Source organism: Corythoichthys intestinalis, chromosome 14 (assembly GCF_030265065.1).
Source record: "Corythoichthys intestinalis isolate RoL2023-P3 chromosome 14, ASM3026506v1, whole genome shotgun sequence".
Classification (NCBI taxonomy): Eukaryota; Metazoa; Chordata; class Actinopteri; order Syngnathiformes; family Syngnathidae; genus Corythoichthys; species Corythoichthys intestinalis.
In genome coordinates, this window is record NC_080408.1 from 38,592,402 (window position 1) to 38,599,938 (window position 7,537).

Here is a 7,537-nt window from a genome sequence, read left to right on the forward strand (position 1 = left end):
AAATGGTCATGCGGGGTCAATGTAAATGCTAAACCTATTCACTATTTAACACAAATTCTGTACAAATAATTAGCCTTTCCCCTTCTCTAATGTCAATAAACATTTACTTGTTGTGGTTTGGGTGTGTTAAGAGTGAGTACCATCTCGTAGGAAGAACTTCAGCGTCTGACAGTCACAAAGCATTAAAGATATAGAAACAGTTTTGATCAAGTGCATCCAGGCAGAAAGAATCTTGTTCAAGAATTTGAAAAAAAATAACCCTTCATTTCACTGTTCTGCTGTGTAATAGTCGAGAAAAACACTTCCAGGAAGTAAGTAAAATTGCAGTGAGCTGCCATTTTTATATGCCAGAAGTGTTTTAGCAAATCAAATGCAAGTATTTCAAATAGTCTGCAACTGTCCATGACATAAGATGTACCCAAATTATCTTGGCAATTATAATGAAGATGTTGTTTACATGCAGCAGCGGGTCTAGCAGACAGGCGAGCCACACGGTCGCATCAGGCTCCGGCCAGTAAAGGGGCCCCCAGAAACATCAAGAATATGCCATTTGAAATGACAACGCAGTAGCAAACCCTTGTGGGCTCCATCCCATCTGCTGTAGTAAATATTTTTCTATTACAATGTTTTAGATACAGTATGTATTGGCGCACAACTTTTCCTTTTAATGTGGCCTGATGGTTTGTTTACTTATTGATTGTGCATTTATGTGCGGAATTTTTTTTTTTTTTGTTGTTGTTGCATTTTTGCAGTGTGCATGGGTGGGTTGGGAGCCCCTGGGATTTCTTGCTTGTACCCCCAAGAAGCCCTAGCAACGCCACTGTTCACATGCATGTTCTCATTGAAATAGTCATACAGTAGGCTATTAACCTTGATTTTGCTCAAACCAAACAATATATGAAAAGGTGAATGTTGTGTTTTCGACTATAACTGAATTACTCAGGAGCTATGCAGAAATAGATTATGTATTACTGTAACATGGATTGTTTGCTTTACAGTTGCATAGTGTAAAACTTTATCAATACAATATAAATATGCAGTCTTGATAGTGAAATGGTTTGATAGAGGAGTAGTTTTATTCTGGTACGTAAAACACCAATACTAACCATTGATATATTACGCCTCCCTTTTCTGCACTACTTGTTTGTAACAATATGACTGGATATATATATTTTTTTGTGTTCTGCTACCATCTACAGGCCAAACATGAAAGTTTCAAAAAATATGCTTGGTCAGCAAAACGTCAACTCCATTGTTTGACACACTTACCTTGCATATAAGTAACTTGGTTATTTTTAAAGTACATTTAAAGGATTTAAATTTAATTTATTTTACATTTAAAGTCAATTTAATTGTTACATTTAAAAGATACAAAGTATGCAAAGCAATATTTCAGATTAATCATTTGCCTGCAAAAAATAAAGAACAGTGGAAATATGGAGTGCTGGCATCATTTCGCCTGAAAATAGACTCTTAATGTTAAAAAAAAAAAAGGCTTTCAGAAGAGCTTGGAGGCACATGTTTTAATTGCAAAAAAATAATAATTTAAATGGGTAAAAATGTGCATACATCTAATTTGAAGTTTTTAGGGTTGGTGTTCAAAAGTCTCATTGTGCCCTACGACTGGCTGGCAACCAATGTAGGGTGTACCCCGCCTACTGCCTGTGCATAGCTGGGATAAGCTCCAGCACCTCCGAGACCCTTGTCTCGACATGGACAAGCGACATGGAAAATTAATGAATGTTCAAAAGTCAGCGTAGGCCTTCTTTGTATGTGTAGTTTGCATGTTACCCCAATGATTGAATGGGTTTTCTACCGCTTCATTCCCGTATTCCAAAAATGTACAAAAACATGAGAGTGAGTGGTTGTTTGTCGATTATCCTCTTGCTTTTTACAATTAATCGGCGACCAGTTCAGGGAGTACCCTGTCCCTCGCTAACTGTATAATCAAAGTGGATGAAAATGCTGATCAATTTAGTGTGTTGTAGTCTAAACAGGGTTTATGTTCTGTGGTGTGAAAAAACAATGCAGTTAAGTATTTTGTGGATGATTGTGACATATGATCATGATGGCACGAGCATCACAAGCCATTATTTTTCAACCTCTCACAGTTGCCCCCAGGGTAGAGCTGGGCGGTAAACCGAAAATTTACCGTCACCGAAATTCTTCACGATGACCGACGTAATTTTGACCATGTCGGTAAATTCGGTAAATTAATAAAACAAGAAAATACTCTTTTCATCCCGCTTTGACTGTGTTGTTCGCCTATGTTCATTCCCCTTTAAGAAAGCAGTGAATGTACTCACGTAGGGAGTCACGTGATCATCAGGAAGCCAATCAAACAGAAGCCCGGCAAGCTAACGCTAGCAGCTAATGCTACAAGCAAAACGTGATGGAGTGTGGCTTAAGGGAGGTTCGCCAAACTTTCACCCGACATTTAATAGACTCTTGGTGGCATCCAGACGGGCTTTCACCCGCTGTACTCCCTTGTTCTCACGATTTCCGTAGATGGTGCTTTCATTGCTTTCTACTGGTAGCCAGGCCACAGGCTAACGCTAGCGCCTAACGCTAGCGGCCGCTAGCGGCTAACGCTACAAATGAACGTGATGGAGTCGGATAGCGGCTCTAACCTTGTCAAAACGGCTGAACTTAATCAGTGGATTGTGCACGGACTGCATCTAGCAATTACTATGTCGCGTTATTTTGTATCTGACTGTGTGTGATTTCTCTGATAGCTTTTGTGATGGTAAAGCATTCAGCATTAAGCACAATCCAACGGTGAAACTTGTAATATGACCGAGAAATGGCCCCAGCTATTTTTCTGTATGTGCTTAATTCTGTGTCATTATTGCTATCATAAAATCTTAAGTGTTTCATTTGCAGAAGATCAATATAGCTTTAATGTGTGTCTGTCTGTCTGTTTGGGGGTTCATGTATGCCTGCATTTATTAAAAAATGCACTTGGGGGGGGGGGGGGGGGGGGGGCTGAAACCATAAAGTAAACACTTGTATTGAATAATTATGTCACAGCAGCCATTAACAATAAATTGTCTTTTTGAAGTGTACTGTTCAAGCTGCAAGTCATTTGTCTTACAATGACATGTTTGCACAGGCATATGGATTTTGACAATGTAGATTGTTCAAGCCATACACGCTGTTATAAATGCTCATACTTGAATTCTTATTGTTTACAATACATTTTTATAAACCTAATGTCTAGACTGCATGTACAATTGTTAAATATATCAAATTGAATGCTGGTAACTAAATCAACAAGAAACTGTTAATCTGTATTTCATGCATTGATTCAGATTTTCAAATTATACAACAGTCTGCTTGGGCGACTTTATCGTCATTTATCGTTATCGAGGTAAATCTGCTCCATTTATCGTGATACGTATTTAAGGCCATATCGCCCACCCCTACCCCAGGGAATACTTCTTTGGTACAAAGACTGACCTGATATGCTATGTGAATACAGACACATATTATGGAATAACAATATGCATAGTTGTGAATTCTGCTGGCATCTAAGCTAATTCGGGAATTTTGTTTATGTAAGTGCAGTGCAGAAAGGAAACAGTACAATAACCTCTACATTGGAGAAACCCATACACAAATGGTACAAGGAGATGTTGCAGTGTTTTGGGGTCCAGACAGCAGTTCATTTGCATGAAAAAAATTTGTGAGGGCCACTGTTTTAAAAAACGTGCAAAACAGGCCATCGATGTTAAACAAAAAAGCACTGTCTATGCCTTGCAACTGTATTGAATTTTCTCCTCCAAAGACTGTCCTATTGCATGGGAATATTTGCTTCTTGTAAACCAATGCAAAATGTTCAATCTCCAGTAACCTGGAAAAAACAACCTTATTATGACAGCTACCTAGGGGACAGACAAACCAAAGACACACTCAATATTTAAAACTTGGAACTGAAGAAGTACGCCTTTTGGTTAAAAGCTGAATAAACATCCTTAAAATAGGATTTTGCTCAGGGATGACCAACTTTGACCTTAGTGACACCCCTGCAACAAACCAATATAAGAAGTGACAAACATCAAGAAAACATTCCATTGGTCGGAAAAAGCAGCATTGGAAGACCGCTTCTAATCACAGACGCATAGGACAATGCCCAAAACTTGGTATCAATAGAGATACACCACATCAGAAGATCCCAGGTGTGTGCTGTGCAAAGAAGCACCATAGACAGCACTGTGCAGCAAATCACAGCAGAGCATATATGCTGGTAGGAAAGGCATAAAGTATGTGCAGTGACATAACAGTAGCAAGACGTGTACAGGAACATTCAGTCCCATAGGGATTGGAGGTCTCAGAAACAAAAAGACAGACACCACTGAAGGTGATTAAGAATGATGAGGCCGAGATTCTGGAGGACTTCCGGATACAGACTGACAAACTGGTTGTGGCAACTACTCTGCCAGAACTCATATTTTTATTTTATAAACATCTCTTAGCACACCAAATTTTGTCTCTATTTAGAAAGAATAGTACTTACACAGTGTGGCATCTGGGCCAGCTCAGTTGGACACAAAAATATTATTCCATTAAATGGCAAAAGATTGGATAATTACGTGATCTAGTGTCTGATACTATATAATCCTGGCATAATTAGGTGGATAGATACATTATTTGTTGTAAATAGACACATTTCCAACCAATTAAGGGAAGTTGGATTACATCTCTCACGACACACTCTCGTAGTTAACATAATATAACTGATATAATATACTGTAACACTGAACTTGCACAGTTCTTCTTTTTCACCAGTCTGAAATGTTATTTTCGCCTGATTGGGGGTTTAGTTCAAGGGATGTCATTGCTTCCCTGTCAACTGTGGTGCTGTGAGGCCCTTTTAAACTTTAGATAAACGTGTCTGGACACTGTCCTATAAATGTTAAATGGACATTAATTATATATACATTTATCAACATGGTTACCATTCCCAAAGCGCTTTACATTAGCATACATTTACCTATCATGCACACATTCACACACAAATGGTGCTGCTGCCATGCAGGGCACTGCTAACCCATTGGGGAAAAATTAGGGTTCAGTGCCTAGCCCAAGGGCATTTTAACAGTGGGCATTCATAGGCGGGAATCGAACCACTGGTCTTTCAGTCCAAGAACAACTCCAGCTACCAGCTGCGCCACATATGATGTGATATTTCAATCCATCAATTTTCTGTGCAGAAATTATTCATTTATTCAAGTCAGAGAAACTAATTGAATCCTCCTACTAAACAAGAACGGTAAACAATTTCTGTTCCTAAACAAGAAATATATATATATATATATATATATATATATATATATATATATATATATACATATATATATATATATATATATATATATATATATACATATATATATGTATTAGGGCTGTCAAAATTATCGCGTTAACGGGCGGTCATTAATTTTTTTAATTGATCGCGTTAAAATATTTGACGCAATTAACGCACATGCCCCATTCAAACAGATTAAAATGACAGCACAGTGCAATGCCAACTTGATACATGTGTTTTTGGGAGATTTTTCGCCCTCTGCTGGCGCTTGGGTGTGACTGATTTTATGGGCTTAAGCACCCATGAGCATTGTGTAATTATTGACATCAACAATGGCGGGCTACTAGTTTATTTTTTGATTGAAAATTTTACAAATTTTATTATAACGAAAACATTAAGAGGGGTTTTAATATAAAATTTCTATAACTTGTACTAACATTTATCTTTTAAGAACTACAGGTCTTTCTATCCATGGATCGCTTTAATAGAATGTTAATAATGTTAATGCCATCTTGTCGATTTATTGTTATAATAAACAAATACAGTACTTACATACCGTATGTTGAATGTATATATCCGTCCTGTGTCTTATCTTTCCACTCCAACAATAATTTACATAAAAATATGGCATATTTTATAGATGGTTTAAATTGCGATTAATTACGATTAATTAATTTTTAAGCTGTAATTAACTCGATTAAAAATTTTAAAATTTTATTTTAATCGTTTGACACCCCTAATATATATATATATATATATATATATATACACACATATATTGGGGCTGTCAAAATTATCGTGTTAACGGTAATTAATTTTTTTTTATTAATCACATTAAAATATTTGACGCAATTAACGCACAAATGCCCCTCTCAAACAGATTAAAATGACAGGACAGTGAAATGTGTACTTGCTGTGTTTTACGGAGTTTTGTTGCCCTCTGCTGGCACTTGGGTGCGACTGATTTTATAGGCTTCAGCACCCATGAGCATTACTTATGTACCGTATGTTGAATGTATATATCCATCTTGTCTCTTATCTTTCCATTCCAACATTAATTTACAGAAAAATATGGCATATTTTATATATGGTTTGAATTGCAATTAATCTTTTAATTAATTAATTAATTTTTCTGTAAATTATATATATATATATATATATATTCTGTAAAATAATTTGTTGGAATGGAAAGATAAGACACAAGATGGATATCTACATTCAACATACGGTACATAAGGACTGTAGTGGGCATTTCACTCTACTGTCATTTAAATCTGTCTATGCTGTCCTCACTCCGAAGCGTCTACCTTTTCCAAAGCTAGACAGCTATTGAATGACTCCTTAATAATCAGACTTCTTTCTTTTTCATCTGATTTATTAATAAAATGGCCTCAAACCACTGTCCTCTTTAGACCGTAGTGAAACTACAAAAAAAAGTACACAAGCATTGCATTAGCAACAACGTTAGCTTAGCATGCTATACAGGTTCACTAAACATAAACAAAAAGCGTCTCATACAAAAAATGTAACATTTCGCTTACTAACATAATATGTACATTCTTTACAACAACCATACTTACGGACAAATCTTGTCCAAGGATCATATGAGCACAATATTACAACGTAGGCGTCAGCCCGAGACGTCGTGCAGCCATATTGAACTGGCAAGAAAGCAATAAACCATGTCGCAAAGCGACCACAAGAGTTCGCTGTTAGACAGCAATAAAAACCTTGCTTTAAAACTTACCAAAATGCAGAATACTGTTTGAGCGGGACATGTGCGTTAATTGCGTCAAATATTTTAACGTGATTAAGTAAAAAAATTTATTACCGCGCGTTAACGCGATAATTTTGACAGCCCTAATATATATATATATATATATATACATATATGTATATATGTTAATAAATGTTTTATAAGCACTTCAAACAATTATACTCTCAACTTGCCTGGCACGGCCAGACTGTTCTCCCTGTATTTTTCAAACACTGTGAGAATAGTCTGGGACCCAGTCCATTAACTGACTCTCGAGCAAGAACAAAATCAACCGTTCAATCAGATTCGTTTATTTGCGTGACATGTTCTTAACGAGCAACGTCACTCTTCCGCGTCAAAAGTTATCTCCACAACAACACAGATGACGAACAGGAGAGCCGAGAATATGTTCCAATCCACGGTAAAATCAGTTTTAAATTAACAAAAACACATAGACACAAGTCACTGACAAC